The sequence below is a fragment of the Cupressus sempervirens genome, chromosome 8, assembly GCF_028749045.1.
Source record: "Cupressus sempervirens isolate cs-2001-9-10 chromosome 8, ASM2874904v1, whole genome shotgun sequence".
In the NCBI taxonomy this organism is placed as follows: domain Eukaryota; kingdom Viridiplantae; phylum Streptophyta; class Pinopsida; order Cupressales; family Cupressaceae; genus Cupressus; species Cupressus sempervirens.
The window spans coordinates 236,899,919-236,919,700 of record NC_143125.1 but is presented as its reverse complement, the minus strand read 5'-3'; the positions used below and the strand labels follow the sequence as shown (position 1 = coordinate 236,919,700).

The 19,782-nt window shown below is 35.8% G+C and overlaps 1 pseudogene; it reads left to right on the top strand.

Annotated features, from left to right (window-relative positions):
• Positions 1 to 17,473, top strand: part of LOC149542375 (cell division control protein 2 homolog B-like) — a 35,495-nt pseudogene extending 18,022 nt beyond the window's left edge.
• Positions 17,474 to 19,782: the final 2,309 nt, after the last annotated feature.

Here is a 19,782-nt window from a genome sequence, read left to right as displayed (position 1 = left end):
CAGACTCAGGAAAGCTTGGTAGACAAGGAAAAATATCTTCACTGACCAAGTGAGTTGGGCATGCACTAATTGTCAACTGATATGACATTTGTATAAGATAAAAAAAAACATACAATTAATCAATTGTATCCAACAAATATCTCTTGGTAATTAAACCAATTGATTCACTTTTGATAATAGCAATTTCTTTTTTTGCTCATCAAGAATGTCTCATCTATGGATCTGAAAATTCCAACCTCCATACATTTTGCTTCTCTCTTTTTGTGATAGGTGTTTGCATGTAGATGATTCTTGGGTGTTGTGGGGTTGATCTTTCATCAAAAAAGCTTTTCTACAGTCTCAATTTTCAAGTCCAATCATTGCTTCAATTTGCATGCCCAGTTAAAGTGACCTATGTACAAATTTTTTTTGCCTTCGATTTCAATATCATCCAGAGAGTATCCCTTCCATAAAATTAGCCTCATGACATATTTGAGATTGATCACCTCAACACACACATATGTACTCTTTTGTGCATCTTGATCATGGTTCCTTGACATGTAATTCTTTTGGCTCACTTTTCTAGTTGCTTATCACCTCACCCTTGTCTACATTAGGGGGATTCTTCTATTATTTCTCATGCTTCCTTGGTTTGATTGATCAAATCTTCAAGCTTTGGTGTTTCATACCATTTGTATCTTTGAGTTCAGTTGTTTGCCTTTATGTGCCTCTTGATTCAATGCAAGTTATAGTATTCTCTTGTAATGTCCCCATTTTAGCAGTTGACCAAGTGTGTGTGCGTTAGCCTTGTTCTACATGGTCCCGAGGACTAACGAAGGGTTTAATGGGATCTTGGAGTGTTCTGGCCTAGTCATTTCCAGTTTGGGCCAAAATGAAGTTGATTTACTCAGTTTCAGGCATACTTACTATTCTTAGTAAGTCGGCAGGACACATTGCAGGTCAATTTTGGTGATTGGATTCGATACTCCTTAGTGAGAGCTTTTCGATGAGCTATCACTCACATTATTCAGAGTCCGATTGCTAATACATTTTAATGCCTGAAGTTTTATTAAAGTAACGTCTAATTTAATTATAAAATATTAAAGTGTTACTTTAATATTTATTTTATGGTGATGTGTACCCAAGGGAGACATAAGGGGTATTTTAATATATGTCTTATATTACACATATTTTATCCCACATTTCCCATATGAGTTGAGCAGACCCGTGGGAATAAAATAAAAGGAACCATTTGTGGCTTCATTAGATAGGGTTGAATAAGAGAAGAAATTGGTGTGTGAGTTGCAGCTTTGTTCTTGGCATTTGAGGACGTCTATCCTCTCTTGTAACATTTTAGATGTCATTCCCTTGGGGTTTGGCCTTTGGAATTCTTTCTTATTGGCTTCATTATCAGGCAGTTTAGTTGCATTTTCGGCTATAGGCAGATTTGGTATTTTGCTCATATCTTCTTCACTACTTGTCTGATGCTTATTCCGCTTGGAGGGAATGGTATTATGAAGTTAGTGGACTGATTGGAGGACAAAGTATTGTAGTAGCAAGTTCGTAAGCATGGGCTGGAGTATTATGACAATATTGCTCAAGTAATTAGTGAGTTGATAAATCTACCATGTATTTGGTTTTATGAATTCTAAAAATAACATTTTATTAGCAGCCGTTCATTTCCACTTTGCATATTATTTTAGTTTCTTTCTTGTTTATGTTGTATGATACCAATTCCATGCACGAAACACAACAAACAAATAAACGTTTGATTTTCGGAGTTATAAGGGGTTTTAAGAAGTTGAATGCAAACTGTTTGACATAATTCCTTTCAGCAATTTGGTTTAGTTTTTTGGGACATCCAGGGGTGCCCATTTCAGTGGTATCAGAGCTATAAGTCCTGCCATCCTGTGGAGGTCTTATAGGGAATTTGGAATAGCCGGATAGAGGGAAAAAGTGTTTGACGAAATGTCAAAACACTAAACTCAGAAATAAATAAAAAACACAGGCTAAGCATTTATGCTTGAGCATGCGACAGGGGTCTTATAATTTCCGCGATACCAGAGCAAGACAAAATAGGATTTCAGACTTGCAAAGCAAATAGTCTAGTACATCCGTATAGGGGGACATTGAATCCAACCATACAGACATAGAGGAGATATTCTGTGATTAGGACAATAATATGGGTGATCGAGATGACAGGAATACAGGATTAGGCGGAGGCAGAAATGCTGGTCCAGATCAGGGGGAGGTACTATTCTGACAGTTACTGGATACATTAGAGCAGGGGCATCGTATGTAGTAGGAGCAGAATAGGCGAATGGACATGATGTTGCAGCTCATGGCTAGACAGATGGGTGTCAATATTAATCCAGGTGATGCCAACAACAGAAATAATAACAACGGGGGAAACAATAACCATGAAGGCCAAGGCAACAACAATGGTCCTGAGAATAACATTAATGGTAATAATGATCATGGAAACAATGAGAATGAGGCTTATAACTTTAGACACGTTGCACGCCCAGCACAGACTGCGAGCTCGAGACCTCTTCTACCCACTTTCCCACCCAGAGATCCGGTTCAACCAGTAAATGAACCGCAGATTACCGAGTTACAGGATCAATTCAGGAGGGACTGGGAGGCTAGTGGACCGGATTTTCAAGAAGATATTTCTCTTAGAGATTATATGGACTTGAGGATTAGACACATGTCTAAAGCAGGAGGGAGGAATCAAAACTTTGAGCTGAGGAAGAAAGTTGGAAAACTTTCTTTACCTTATTATGATGCTTCAGGGAAGATGACTGCACGAGCTTGGGTGCAGAAGGTAGATACATACTTGCAGCTAAATCCTATTCCTGAGGAGGAGGCTATCAAGTATGAGGCTATGCACTTGGATGGCGTTGCACATGAATGGTGGCATCATGGCATGGTGACTTTGGGGCATAATCAGATTACATCCTATGAGGAATTCACTGAAACATTGATTGGGAGATTTGACACTAAGGATCCTGAGTTACATTTCAAGGAGCTAGCACAGTTAAAATAGTCAGGTTCTGTGGATGCTTACATTGTCGAGTTTCAGTGCTTGTCTGTACTTGTTACTGATATCTCTCCTAGGAGATTGGTGGTGTTATTTTGTGATGGTCTTGCTGGTCCATTAAAAGGTTGGGTGAAGGGACATGATCCACTCACATTAGCTGAAGCAACTAAAAAGGCACGAGATTTAGCCCCTTCGGTATACAAAGGAAAAAACCATTCAACAGATTCTTCCTACCGCAAGGACAAAGACAAAAAATTGTTTCAAAAAGAGTATAGAAAACCTAAAGAAGGATCAAAAGGACTAGACAATGAAACCTTGAATGAACTTCAAAAGAAGAAGTTGTGCTTCCATTGTAGAGAGACTTGGGACTTATCTCATAAATGTTCTCTCAAGGCTAAGGCAAATCAAATGGAGTATTTTTCAGCAGAAGAGTCAGAGTCAGAAGGGGAGGATCAGCACTACGATTTAGATGAGGGTAACACTATAGAGGAGAGCAACATTCCTAAGGATGATAGATCATTGGCACGCTTGACAGGGGCCCAAAAGGCAATCACATTTAAGGTTAGGGGTACTATCCAGGGGCAGAAAGTGATATCTCTTATTGACACTGGGGCTACACATAACTTCATAGATGCACAGTTGGTAGCCAGGAGAGGGTTACAGACAGAGGAGCATGATGGGTTTAGAGTCATGGTGGCTAACGGTGATAAGTTATTATGCACTCGGAAGATATCTAATCTTCGCATCAGGTTTGGAGATGGCTACGAGTTGGAGGATGAGTTCTATGTTGTGGACATGGGAGATTATGATGTCATCCTCGACATGACATGGATGGCTTCACTAGTTGAGTTCACACTCAATCTAGCAAAATTGGAGATGAGATTCCAGTATGACGGTAGAACTTTGGTACTTAGAGGGCTTTCAGATAGAGGTTGCAGAGTAGTGTCCTTGAGGAGAATGCAGAGACTTTTTCGTCATGATGACATAGAGTGGGCGGCAGAGTGCCACATTATGCCAACTTCACCAGAGCCACAAGAAAAGAGTCATCAACTAGATGTCCAGAAGATACTTGATAGACACGCTAAACTATTTAGTGATATTCCTCATGGGGTTCCTCCTAACAGAGAGATGGAACATGTTATTGAGCTCGAGGAGGGAGCCAAACCAGTTATGATTACTCCCTATCGTCATCCTAAGAAACACAAGGATGAGATAGAGAAGGTGATTAAGGATTTGTTGGAGATGGGGCATATCAGGCCCAGTAAGAGCCTCTTTGCTTCAGTAGTAGTATTGGTAAAGAAGAAGGATGGGACGATGTGCATGTGCATTGATTACAGGGCACTAAATAAGAAAATAATTAAAAATAGGTATCCCATTCCTAGGATTGATGAGCTGATTGATGAGTTGCATGGGGCATGCTTCTTCACCAAAATTGATTTGCGATCCAGATACCATCAGATCAGGATGAGAGAAAAGGACATTGAAAAAAAAGCCTTCCGATGTCACTATGGCCACTTTGAGTTCATGGTTATGCCATTTGGTCTAACCAATGCACCTGCTACATTTTAAAGTTGTATGAACCAGGTATTCAGGAAGCAGCTGAGGAGATTTGTCTTGATCTTCTTTGATGACATCTTGGTCTTCAGTAAGACCTGGGAGGAGCACTTACATCATCTGGAGGAGGTGTTATCTATTCTGGAGAGAGAGTCATTATATGCCAAGGAATCTAAATGTGAGTTTGGCATGACTGAGCTCCTTTACCTGGGGCATATCATTAGTGCAGATGGTGTTCGGGTTGATCCCGAAAAGATTAGAGCTATTGTAGAGTGGCCTACTCCCACAAACCTTACACAGCTTAAGGGATTCTTTGGTTTATGTGGTTTTTATAGGAGGTTTTTTAAGGGATTCTCACATATTGCTACACCCTTGACAGATCTTACCAGGAAAGGAGCCTTCGTGGGGACAGGGGCAGCACAGAGGTGTTTTGAGCATTTCAAGCAGGTAATGTCTTCATGTCCAGTTCTAGCTCTATCGGATTTCACGAAGCCTTTTGAGCTTCATTGTGATGCATTAGGTGATGGGATTGGAGCAGTATTGATGCAGGAGAAGCATCCCATTGCATTTGAGAGTAGGAAGCTTCGAGGAGTTGAGAAAAGTTATTCTGTCTATGACCGGGAGATGTTGGCCATAATGCATGCATTGGCCAAATTTTGATCATATTTGGTAGGTGGACGTTTTGTGATCAAGATTGATCACAACAGTATTAAATACTTCATGAGCCAGCGTGATCTTAATCACCGGCAACAAAAATGGGTGACTAAATTGCAGGCTTATGACTTTGACATAGAGTTTGTCAAAGGTAAGAAAAATGTGGTGGTTGATGCCTTATCTCGGAGACCTCACTTATGTGCTCTGGCAGAGATTTCAGGAGATTGGAGAGATCAAATTATAGCAGAGTATGTTGAAGATGCTTGGGCTTCTAGATTGATTTCAGGTACCATACAGGATGATCGCTATGAGGTGATAGATGGATTGATCAGAGTTCAAGATAGGGTTTATTTGATTCCGTCATCACATTTGAGAGAGGCGATACTGAAGGCATTTCATGATGCACCCACAGCTGGACATCTAGGGGTCTTCAAGACCTACAGGAAGATCCGAGAGCAATTTTCATGGAAAGGGCTCAAGGATGATGTTCAGAGGTATGTCAGGGAGTGTGTGGTTTGTCAACAGAATAAGGGAGAGCACACATTTCTTGTAGGTTTATTATAGTCCTTTCCCATTCCTAATAGGAAATGGGAAAGTATTTCGATGGACTTCATCACTGGTTTACCATGAGTGTAGGGAAGGGATTGCATCTATGTGGTGGTGGACCGCGTGACGAAGTTTGCTCACTTCTTTGCTATTCTGTCCACTTACACAGCAGCACAGGTGGCAGATCTTTTCTTTAAAGAGATATTCAGGTTACATGGGCTACCCAGATTCATTGTCAGCGACCAGGATAGTAAGTTTATGAGTGTTTTTTGGCAAGAGTTGTTTAGGTTGTGTGGTACATATCTTACACCTAGCACCAGTTATCATCCACAAATAGATGGGCAAACAGAGATTGTGAATAAATGGGTGGAAGGATATTTGAGAAACTATGTAACTACACAACAAAAGGCTTGGATCAGATGGTTGCATATGGGAGAGTATTGTTATAACACCACTTATCATATGTCCATCAAGATGACTCCTTTCATGGCACTCTATGGTTATGAAGCACCTAGCTTCATGGATTTAGTTTTGGGGGACAGTAGAGTGCCCAAAGCCAAAAACTTATTGCAGGATAGTCAGGACATCCTGAAAGTGCTCAAAGAGAATATACATCAGGCCCAGAATCAACAAAAATTGTATGTTGATCAGCACCGAATAGAGCATAGCTTCGAGGTAGGGGATATGGTTTACTTGAGGCTACAACCATATAGATAGTCATCGCTCAAGAAGAACGAAGCTGAAAAGTTGAAACCTAGATTTTTGGTCCCTACAGGGTGATTCGCAAAGTTAGCAAAGTCGCCTATGAGCTTGAGCTTCCAGAGGGCAATCGAGTGTACAATGTGTTTCATGTGTCTAGGCTTAAGAAAGCCATTGGTCAGAGTGTAGTGCCTTCTGCAGATTTATCCCCTTTGGATGAGGAGGGGAAGCTTGTGTTAGTACCTGAGGCTATTCTGGATACTAGAGAGAGGAAGCTTAGAAACAAGATAGTGAAGGAGTATTTGGTCAGATGGAAAGACCTGCCAAAGGAAGATTCTACATGGGAGAGTGAGCAGGCTATTCAGCAGGCTGGACTGAGATTGCTTGAGGACAAGCAATTTCAAGGGGGGCGGACTGTAATGTCTCCATTTTAGCAATTGACCAAGTGTGTGTGCATTAGCCTTGTTCTACATGGTCTTGAGGGCTAACGAAGGGTTTAATGGGATCTTGGAGTGTTTTGGCCTAGTCATTTCCAGTTTGGGCCAAAACGAAGTTGATTTACTCAGTTTCAGGCATACTTACTATTTTTAGTAAGTCAGCAGGACACAGTGCAGGTCAATTTTGGTGATTGGATTCGATACTCCTCGGTGAGAGCTTTTCGATGAGCTATCACTCGCATTATTCGGAGTCCGATTGCTAATACATTTTAATGCCTAAAGTTTTATTAATGTAACGTCTAATTTAATTGTAAAATATTAAAGTGTTACTTTAATATTTATTTTATGGTGATGTGTACCCAAGGGAGACATAAGGGTATTTTAAGATATGTTTTATATTACACATCTTTTATCCCACATTGCCCATATGAGTTGAGCGGACCCATGGGAATAGAATAAAAGGAAGCATTTGTGGCTTCATTAGACAGGGTTGAATAAGAGAAGAAATTGGTGTGTGAGTTGTAGCTTTGTTCTTGGCATTTGAGGATGTCTATCCTCTCTTGTAACATTCTAGACGTCATTCCCTTGGGGTTTGGCCTTCGGAATTCTTTCTTATTGGCTTCATTATCAGGCAGTTTAGTTGCATTTCCGACTACAGGTAGATTTGATATTTTTCTCATATCTTCTTCACTGCTTGTCCGACGCTTATGCCGCTCGGAGGGAATGGTATTATGAAGGTAGTGGACCAATTGGAGGAAAAATTATTGTAGCAGCAAGTTCGTAAGCATGGGCTGGAGTATTATGACAATATTGCTGAAGTAATTAGTGAGTTGATAAATCTGCCATGTATTTGGTTTTATGAATTCTGAAAATAGCATTTTATTAGCAGCCGTTCATTTCCACTTTGCATATTATTGTAGTTTCTTTCTTTTTTATGTTGTATGATACCAATTCCATGCATGAAACACAGCAAACAAATAAACGTTTAATTTTTGGAGTTATAAGGGGTTTTAAGAAGTTGAATGCAAACTGTTTGACATAATTCCTTTCAGCAGTTTGGTTTAGTTTTTTGGGACATCCAGGGGTGCCTATTTCATCTCTACCTGGTCAGGTTCTATTTTAGTGAAAGTTATTTGGATCAAAAGTTACCTTAGATAGAGCTTTATAGCTTCTACGTGTTCTTCATGATCATTTTTTCTTCCTATCTTCTAGAACATTCACTAGTTTGGAGGCTTCTTCAACCTTTCACTAGTTTCTTTTAGATGTTTTCCATCTCTTTTTGGAGTAGCTAGGTTTTTCCCATGTAGTTTTTTTTATTTCTCCTCTTTTTAGAGATTTCGTTGTGCTTGGGTACCTCATCAGGCTTTTTTTTGGGACACAAATCTACTTTCTATAGTAGTTTCTAGGTTTTTAGCTACTCCCTAAGTTTATCTTAAAGGGGTCTGGGTGTTAGAGTAATTAGATATTTCCTAAATAACTCTATTTCACTTAAGCTAAAATTTAGGTATGTAATAATTAATTAATTTTATTAATTATTATTATGCAACCTAGGTTAGATATTTTTAGGGTTTTGATCTCCTTTATAAGGATGATCTCTCTTTGTAATTAAACTGATAGATTCAATTTTGATAATAGCAATTTCTCGTTTTGCTCATGAATAATGTCTCATCTATGGATCCAGCAATTCCAACCTCCATAGACTTTGCTTCTCTCTTTTTGTGACAAGTGTTTTCATGTAGGTGATTCTTGGGACTTATGGGGTTGATCTTTCATTAACTCCAATAGCAACTACAATGCTGAAAGCATAAATGGGTCTTGGAAAAATGGCCTGATGAGATACCCAACACAATCAAATTTTGGAGCCCTAATTTATCAAGATTTTGGGAAAACATGTAATTAATAATTATAACCCTAAAGTAGTAGAAATACTTGTATAAAAGAGCTTAGGGTTAGGGATTTTTTCATAGTTGTGATGCAAAATTGGTTCTTGTGGTGGTATTGAGTTATAAGGGGTTACAAATTGTAATCAAGTTATAATTAGTGGATCATAATAATATTAGACTTTTTGTTTGGTGGACATAGCCCAGGGGTTGGGTGAACCACATTAAATCTTGGTGCCTTGTATTATTTTCTATGTGATCTATTATTTTTTATTATTGGTTATATTTGCATGTAATTGTAATTTTTTGTCTGTGGTTTAATCCTGAAAAGTGGTATCAGAGTGGGGTTGTTTTTTTAGTTATCATCTGCAAGAAAGTCTCATAGTTGAGTGGGAGTCTCATAGTTATGTGGGAATAATGGTAGAAAAGGGTAAGCTGAGAGTTGATAAGTTTAATGAGCTAAACTTCCAATTATGAAAGATGCAAATGAAAGACTATCTTTATCAAAAGGATTTATGGAAGCCGCTGGAAGGTAAAGCCAAGAATCAAGGGTCTATGTCAAATGATGAATGAGATCTTTTAGAAATAAAAGCACTTGGAAGCATTTAGTTATGCCTGGCACCATTGGTGGCATTTAATATTACAAAAGTAAAGACAATAGAAGAATTGATGCAAACCCTAGTGAAACTATATGAAAAGCCCTCTGCTTCAAACAAGGTATTTCTCATGAAGCATTTATTTAATATGAAAATGGAAAAAGGTGGATCTATTGTAGATCATTTAAATGAGTTTAGTACTATTCCTAGTTAGTTATCTTCTGTGGGTATCAATTTTGAGGAGAAAATTAAGGCTCTCTTGATTTTGTGTTCTTTTCTTGAAAGCTAGAATGGCTTGGTAATGGCTGTGAGTAATGTTTTTCCTAGATCTAGTACCCTAAAATATGATGATGTAATCAGTGTTATTTTGAGTGAGGAAACTGGTAGGAAATCTTCAGGTGGATCTACATTAGGAAGTTCTTTGAATGCACAAAGTAGGGGCAGAATGACTGAGAGAGGAAGTAATTCTAGAAATCATGTGAAATCAAGAGGAAAGTCAAATGGGAGGAGGTTAAGCAATCGAGAGGACCGAATGAATACTAGTACTATAGGAAACCAGGTCATAAAAGGAAAGATTGCTGAAATCAAAAGAAAAATGAAGGAGATAAACTAGATGGATACAAGGAGGAAAATGTGGTAAGTAACAAATCCAAAGAGGAAGCTTTGCTTCTATCTTTAGATAGTGTTGATGAGTCATGGGTTTTAGATTCTAGTGTCTCATTTCATGCTACACCTCATAGAGGTTATTTCATTAATTATGTCCAAGGGGATTTTGGGCATACTTATTTGGGGGATAATGAACCCTGTCAGATTATTAGAAAGGGAAAAATCAAGATTAAGTTGTAGAATGGGAATCATTGGCTACTACATGAGGTAAGAAATTTTTCAAGACAAAGTAAGAATTTAATTTTAGTAGGGCAACTCGGTGATGAGGGTTGTGTAAATACTTTTAATGATAAAAATTGGAAGGTTTCAAAAGGTTCCATTGTAGTAGAAAAAGGTGTCAAAGTAGGAACTTTATATCTTTGTACAGGTCATATTGTGCCTTCTACTTTACTTGTTTTAGAGAAAAATGAATGTTTAGGAACAATTGCTACAATTGAGCATGGAGAACAAATAGCTATTGTAAATTCTGGTACAACATTGTGGCATAATAGACTTGGGCACATGAGTGAGAGAAGTATGAAAGTACTTCATTCAAAGAAAGTTTTACCAGGTCTGAAATGTGTTAATATGGAATTCTGTGAAAGTTGTGTATATGGAAAATAAAAGAGAGTGAGTTTTGTAAAGACTGGGAAGGAAAAAAAAAAGGATAAATTCGAGCTTGTGCATACAAATGTATGGGGACTGACTCAAGTATCTTTCCTTGGTGGCTCTCATTATTATGTTACATTTATTGATGATGCAACTAGAAAAGTATGGGTTTATTTCCTTAGACAAAAATCTAATGTATTTCAAACTTTTATAAAATGGAAATGCTTGGTTGAAAATGAGATTGGCAAGAAATTAAAATATCTTAGATCTGATAATGGTGGTGAGTATTGTAGTTCTGAATTTGAAGATTATTGCTCCACTAATGGTATTCATAGACAAAAAATTATTCCAAGGACTCCACAAGAAAATGGAGTGGCTGAACACATGAATAAGACTATAATGGAGCGTGCAAAGAGCACAAGGTTGCATGATGGGTTGCCCTTACACATGTGGGTGGAGGCTATCAATACTACTGTATATTTGATTAATAGAGGTCCCTCTACTCCTTTGGGCTAGGGGATCCCAAAGGAAGCATGGATTGGTAAGAAGGTGAGTTATTATTTTCTGAAAACCTTTGGCTATGAAGCATTTGCTCACATAGATTCTGAAAATAGAACTAAGATGGAAGTTAAGTCAAAGAAATGAGTATTTGTTGGATATGGCATTAATGAATTTGGTTATAGGCTTTGAAATTTTGAAAATCATAAAATTTTAAGAAGTAGGGATGTTATATTCAATGAGAAAGTGTTGTACAAAGATTTTTTGTAGCACCATGAGAAGAAAGAAGATGATTATGTAGTGCTGGATGATACTCCAAAAAATGGTGTTTCAACCATTCTTCATGATGTACAACAATTGCAACAAAAAATAGCACACACATCAATGAATGTTAGACGGTCAACAAGAAAAATTAGACCTCCAAAAAGATTCTCTCCCTCTTTGTATTAATTTTACTTACTAATGTTGCTGAACTTGAATGTTATGATGAAGCTATGTAGGTGGATACTAAGATTCAGTGGGAGTCTACAATGAAGGATGAAATGGACTCTTTGCTGAAGAATAAGAAATAAAATTTATGCAAGTTGCTTGCAAGTAAGAGCTTTACAGAATAAGTGGGTTTATAGGTTGAAAGAAGAGGAAGGAGGTAAGAAAAGATTTAAAGCCAGGTTAGTTGTGAAAGGATTTGCATAGAAAAAGGGCATTGATTTTGATAAGATATTTTTTCCTATTGTTAAGATGACTTCTATCCATACTATTTTAAGTCTTGTGGCTATTGAAGATTTGCATTTACAACAGCTTGATGTTAAAACAACCTTTCTTCATGGTGATTTAGATGAAGAGATATATATGGCTCAACGACAGGGATTTGCGGTCAAAAGTAAGGAGAGCTTAGTGTAAAAATTGAAGAAAATTTTATATGGCTTGAAGTAAGCACCTTGGCAATGGTATGGGTATGTGCAGGATCATGGTCAACCAAACTCTTCTCTTAAGTGGCAATAAAAAATTAGAAAGTTAGGGTTATGTCAACTTGACGTGCAATTGTCTACTTATTATTAACTTTATATCAAAAATTTGAGAGAAAAGAATCTCTAGAAAATTGAATCTACTTTCTAAACTACTAGGACTTATCTCAAAAAAATAAAAATAGATTTGTCAAAATTTTGAATTTTAATGCAATATTACAAAAAATTTAGAACAAAAATAAGAAGTAGATGTATGTTTGACCACCTTAATCAAAATCAAATGATAATATTTTTTAATAATATTCTAGATATAAGTAGTAGACTCATGCCTAGATGTGACACATATATTTGGGTATTTTTGTTCTAAATAAATAATAAATAATAAATTTTTGACTTTAGTATATTTGGAATAAAAAAACTCCCGTGTTTGACCACCTTAACTAATTCAAAACTCTTAAAAATTCAATTTTTCATTTTTTTCCCTATAGTAGAAGAAACATAGAATGTGATGCATCTTTTGGATTTAAAAAATGTTGTACCATTTGAAAGTTATAGTTGTTTTTCAAGTAGTGTGTCAGTCAACACTTTATACGTAACTCTATTGGAAAATAAGTAATAATTACTTACTAAAATCATAATTTGACAAACTTTACATTTATGGAAAGATAAGAAAATTCTTAAGAAACCCTTTTCATTTCATCAAATTTTGGTGAAAAAAAAGTCATCTGCTACATGTTTGAAGTAAAAATCACATAAAAACAGGCCAAAAGCACATTTTAAGGATGTTTTTAAAGTTGACTATATATGTTTTGTATCAAAAGATATAGTAGACCTTATAAAGATATTAATTATTTTCATTTAGTATCAGTGTGGGTGGAAAAAAGTTGGAATAGATTTTGAAATGGTTTGAAATATTTCAAAACTATAGATTTTTTAGATTGCCACTTTTTGGCACACTATGATCCTGCTTATACCCGTATTTGAAATTTGGGAGTTTTATGCATGATCATGGATACAATATGTGTCATATAGATCATTGTGTTTATTTTAAGATGTTGGTTGATGACAACTACATTATTTTATGTTTATACATTAATGATATGCTTGTATCTGTGTCTAACATGGATCACATTAAGGGGCTGCAACACCAATGTGCATATGCATTTGCTATGAAAGATTTGGAGGCAACAAAACAAATCCTTGATATGAAGATTTGTAAAGACAGGGAGAACAAAATATTAACGCTATCTCAAGTTGATTATATTGAGAAGGTGTTGCAATGTCTCTCTATGGAGAATGCTAAAGCTATCAACACACCTTTACTTGGTCATTTGAAGTTGACTAAGGAGATGTGTCCTAAGACATAGCAAGAAGAAGATAAGATGTCCAAGGTACCCTATGTTTTAGCTATAGGAAGCTTGATGTATGTTATGTATGTATCAAGCTAGATATTGCACATGTAGTGGGAGTCATTAGCAGGTATGAGTCATCCAAGAATTGAGCATTGGAATGTCGTCAAATGGATTCTTAGATATTTGAGAGGAACATCTAATAAGTGTTTACACTTTGGGGGCTCTACTACTGATTTACAGGGCTATGTTGACTCAGCTTTGGCAGGGGATATTGATACTAGCTAGAGTATTGTAAGATATGTCTTCTTAACTGTTGGTGGGGCAGCCATGAGTTGGGTTTCTAGGTTATCGAAGGTTAATGTTTTATCCACTACAAAGGTAGAATATGTAGCTACTACAGAGGTAGCCAAGGAGATGATATGGCTTCAGTTCTTCTTGGAAGAATTGGAACACCCGCAAAAGGATAATTATTTGTTTACATATAGTCAAAGTGTCATTCATCTTGCAAAGAATTCAGCTCTGCATTTAAAGACCAAACACATATAGTTGCGGTACCATTTCATTCGGTCAGTAGTGGAGGATGGATAATGAAAGATGGACAAGATACATATAGATGAAAATCCAGCCGATATATTTACAAAGGTAGTGACTAGGGAGAAGTTGAACTCCTCTTTAGCTTCGCTTGGTCTTCTAGACTAACTATGAATAAAAGAACAACTGAGTCTAGGGTGGTTTGATCTAGTGGGAGATCCATTTGGTAGCAGTATTGCTACAAGATTAGTCTCCAAGTGGGAGATTGTTGTCTAGTGTGGAGCTTGATCAGTCCCCGAGTGGGAGATTGTTAGATTGTGGTGACTGATTAGGAAAATACTATACATACTTCATAAATTCTTTGGGGCTTGGGGCATCGGCTGAAAAAAAATTTGGGGCCCTACTTTATCAAGATTTTGGGCTGACGTGTAATTATTAATTATAACTCTAAAGCGGTAAAAATACTTGTATAAAAGAGCTTAGGATTAGGGATTGTTTCATAGTTGTGATGCAAAATTGGTTCTTGCGGCAGTATTGAGCTATAAGGGGTTATAGATTGTAATCAGGTTATAATCACTGGATTGTAATAATATCGGACTTGTTATTTGGTGGATGTAGCCTAGGGATTGGGTGAACCATGTTAAATCTTGGTGCCTTGTGTTCTTTTCTGTGTGATCTATTATTTTCTGTTACTGGTTATATTTGCATGTAATTGTTATTTTCTATCTGTGGTTTAATCCTAACAATTATTACCCATATATAATAATATATTATTGTTTAAACTTTTTCATATATCCCATATGTATCTAGGTATTTTCCCTTTTTCCAAGTGCACTGAAACATAGGCTTACTAAAAAGTCAACACAAGATTTGCATTTTTAGGAAGATGAAAAACAAAAAATATCACATTACCACCTTTTGGCCACATGTGGTTAGGTACAGATTTACCCATGACAAATATATGAATACAAAGAAAATTAGGATTAGGAAAAAATACTAGGTCATGCGAGTTGAGGTAGAATAAGGTTGTATCTAACCGCAATTGCAAGTTCATGGATTAATGGGGATGAAATAAGGATGGGAGATTGTGGTGCAAAAGAACTAGGAACATGGACCTTAATTTCAAGAATCTTGTTCCTTCAAAATCTTAAAACCATGGAGGCATGGGAATACTAGGAGAGCACATGGAGCTAATAATGAGGAGGGGACCTGGACCTTAGAAACCAAATTTACTTGTCCAATAACCACTCAAGGAATTAAAGTTCCCAAATAAAAGAAACATAATAATAGGATAATGGTTAAAGTTTTTATACTAAATAATTAAAAGTATTGTTTAAACTAAAAAATTGAGTTTACTAATTATAAAATAAATAGCTAAATAAAATATAATTTTAATAAATAGACATATTCTGACATCAAAATATGACCATCAAATTATATAAATATTTATATCAATATCATCACTAATTTATAGTCACTATTTCAGCTTAAAAAAAGACTATTTCACATACATGAGAAAATTAAATTTTACGTACATGATTTGAATTCACCATTATCTTTTTGCATGCATATATTCTTAAACTTACTTGCTCCTCTTATTCAACTTTTCAAAACTTTAATTAAAATTAAAATTATATGAAATAAATAATTTTAAAAATAACTTATCAATGAAAATAAAGATTAATTTATAATTATAACAAAATATTATTAAATAAAAATAAAAATACAAATAACCCCTATATTAATTATATTTCAACATATATCTATACTTCGCTTGTTGGTGCCACCTAATGCAATCATCCCATTTCATAAGGCATTCCAATCTGTATGTTATTTATTTTGATCCACAAGTCTATTTCGATTATTACTATAGATGCACTACAAATGCTTCCATATTTGATAATGTGGGTATGGCCAGTTGCTAACTAACTGATGGATTTATCTTTATTGTAATCGTTAAAAATGATTTATTCAGGGAAATTCAGCCGGTTGAATAGATGCTACCTAGCGTTAAATTTGAAACTATATTCATTTGATACTTCAAACATCTGCAAAACCTTTTATTAAATCTTAAAAATGAATTCATGACATTATTTAACAAAAAGACTATTCATCAAAAAATGAATTATGAATTTGTAACAAGTATATTAATAGAAAATGACTATTCATTAGGAAAAAAAAGAGTATAGCTTAAAATTATTTATATTATATAATAATTTATTGCAATTCAATCTTATGCTACACAATTATCTCTATTGTACAACAAATAATAATTTAGATATATTGATTAAACTAAAAATATTACTTTTACAATTATAAAATTTAAACATAAAATATCAAATAAACAAATAAATAAAAGAGAATGTTAATAAAAAGGAATATCTGAAACAAAAATATAATCATTAAATTGTAAAACTAATTATATCAAAATCATTATTAATTTATACTAAATATTTTAAATTGAAAAAATATTTTAACTTTAAAAAGATCATTTCACATAAATGACTAATTTTTAGCTAAAAAGATATTTTTACATGCATGAGTGCATGACCAAAGTTCACAATTATCTATAGACATGTCCATATGTGGTGCAGATTCTTGGACGTGGTATGGCAGAAATAGTGCATGGTTGTTTTTTGAGGGTAACCACCATCCACAATAATGGTGATGATTCGGGTGTTGCTCATGCAAATGAGATTGCTTATATTGCTATGGAGTTGATGGATATAGACCTCCTGTCATTCATCAAGAAAACTATTCATTGAGGATCATTAGTATATCCATATCATGATGAGCACAACTGGTTATATTTTAGGAACATTAATAGGGCTAGCTTGGTGAAAGGGCTTATGTGGGAGTTGTTGTGTGGAGTGGCCTACTGCCATGACATGGGCATTGCACACAGAGATCTCAAGCCCAATAATTGTCTCCTCTCCATTAACATGGCAGGGGGCATCAAAATTAAGCTTGTGGACTTTGGATTGGCAAGGATGGTGAAGGATAAAAAGAATGGTATGATAGAAAGAAATGGGAAAGAATATGTGTCTTTGTGGTATAGAGCTTTTGAGTTATTGCTTCAACAAAAAGCATACAATTGCTTTGCAATCGACATCTGGGTACTGGGATGCATTTTTGCAGAGATGGTGATTGGAGAACCCCTATTTTGTGGCGAGTCTCCAGAGGAGCAACTAAGTATTGTATTTTAGCATGTGGGAGGTTCTGCCTGGGATATGATGGACAAATACTGGGATGTTTTATCAGATCTAAACTACAAAGAAATCTGTGTGTAGCTATTGAGCAATATTTTGGGATGTGGCGGCTGGAGGTCTAGTTTGCAGAATTAGTTTGAAAGTACAGCTGAAAAGATGGGATGCTCAATAGGCATGGACCTCCTCTTGAAGATGTTGGAGGTGGATCCTAGAAAAAGATTAATGGAAAAATAGTGCCTTCAACATCCTTATTTCTCCTATTTCCATGCTTTTTAATTTCTTGGAGTGCAACACTAATGGGAAGCTAGGTCTGCAGGCTACGAGACTTCTTGCTACTAATTCTTAACTACAATCAATGGTTATGTCAATTTGTAAGATAGGGCTGCTTGACCACAATATGCTTTTCTTTTATGGGTATTCCAATTGTGAGTTTGGGATAAAGAGAATTTCTCTATTTGTAACCGATATTCTATAAAATGCCAATATCAAGCAATCTCTATTTCTATGAACTATCTATCAGTTTATGATTGCAAAGAATGTTCTTTTACACCTATGCATGATTTGAAATGTTCCAAAGGGTGTTGCAAGAAAGTGTAAAAACAACTCCCAAGCATTCTAATTATAAGTACAGTCAGCCATAGATTCCATTGTTTAGTTTCTCCAGCTTTTACAAACACTTACATTTTAACAAGTATATTATACAATAAAATGAAAATAAATTTATGGTTAGCTGAAATCTAAATTTAGTGTTATTAGTGCATATATACAAAAGGTATGCAACATAAAGTTTTTAAAACAAATAATTGGAGTTATGTTCTGAAATATTTTAAACATTCCATAATATTTGTTGGAAAATTAAATGCAATAGCCATTTCTCCCTAGAGCCAAATGCTCACCTACCACCTCTGACATATAGAATAGATAGAAACATAAATATGGTGGGTGAGATTTTTGAAATAAAAAATGAGGGGGAAAATGGAATGTGACAAAAGGGAATGTTTCTACATTCATTTTAATTCAGTCAGATTATTTAGAGATTCAGTTCAACAGAGTAGAGAAAAGGAAGAAGAAGAAAGTGGTTAGCAAATCCACTTGTTGCAAAGACAGAAGGAAGTATGTTCAGTGTCTCCAGTTGCATGTGACTCCTCTGTTCATTCTGTGAGTTGGTTGTTGTTTTGTTTTGTCTCGTTGAAGTAGTGATTGCTCTAGGCACCTTTGTATGCAGCCATTAGAGCTAAAAGTTTAAAAGTTTATTGAAGTTTGAAGTATTATTAGTTTAGGGTTATTTTAGGGTTTTCTGGTTGAAGCCGAATGCTCCCAGATTTTGTAATGGTTTAATAAAGTTGAATAGTAAAGCAAGCAAGCATACTTGAATCCATTACTCTTCCCTTGAATGTTGCATTTGACAAGTTTGTTTTTTGAAGCTTAAAGTTTTGGTTCTCTAGTTTTAATGGTGAAAGCATTCATGTTGAAATATTCTTTAAGTTATATTTATTCAGTTTGAAACAAAACACTCAGCATCCTCTTTCTCAGTTGGAGCTGAGCTCACTTGGCATCTATTATTGCCAAGCTTTTACTTTGTGTGTTGAGCTAACTCAACACCTACCACATCCTTCTTCAAGTGCCAAGCATTCTGTCAGTTGGCACCTATTTTCTATCACTCGACACCTTCAAGTGCTGAGCAATTTGTGACTCAACACCTTCATGTGCCAAGTAGTTTTTAAGTGCCGAGAATTTTTTTTAGGTTTAGGGTTGTGAGTGTTGATTTTAATTTATATTTATCATATGGTATCAGAGCTTTGAGGCCCCAAATCCATAGTGAGTTAGGGCATTTTTTTTCTTGGGATATTTGACATGGCAGGAGATGCAGGAAAGATATGGCAGCAACCACCATCCTTTAATGGAAAAAATTATGATACATGGGCAAAGAAGATGAAGAACATAATGGTTGTAAATCATTTGTGAGAGTTTGTAGTTAATGGATTCAATGATGTAACCGATCCAACTCAGTATGCTACCCTCACAAATGCACAGAAAACTCATTTGAAAGAGTCAAGGAGGAAAGATGCAAAGACATTAAGTCTTATTGAAGCAACAATGACAGAGGAATTTTTTCCAAAGATTGCAGTAGAAAATTATGCAAAGGAAGCATGGGATATCCTTGAGATGAACTTCAAGGGGACTAATAAAGTCTGTATAGTAAAGCTACATAATATAAGGAGGGAGTTTGAGAACCTTCAGATGAAGGAAAATGAATCAGTTGCAGATTTTAGTTCAAGGACCTCCAATGTGATTAACCAATTGAAGTCAAATGGAGAAGACTATCAAGAGCAGAGGATAGTGGAAAAGATATTGAGGATCTTACCTCATAAATATGACAATTTGGTCATGACCATAGAAGAGGCAAAAGACCTCACTATTTTGACAATGGATGAATTGATGGGTACTCTTCAAACCCATGAGCATAGGATCAACGGATCTACATCTTCTTCTTCCCAAGAGCAAGCATTCAAGGCTCAGTCAAGTCCAAGAAGTAGGGGGAGAGGAAGAAATGGCTCAAGCAGAAACTCTAGAGGAAAAGGTTA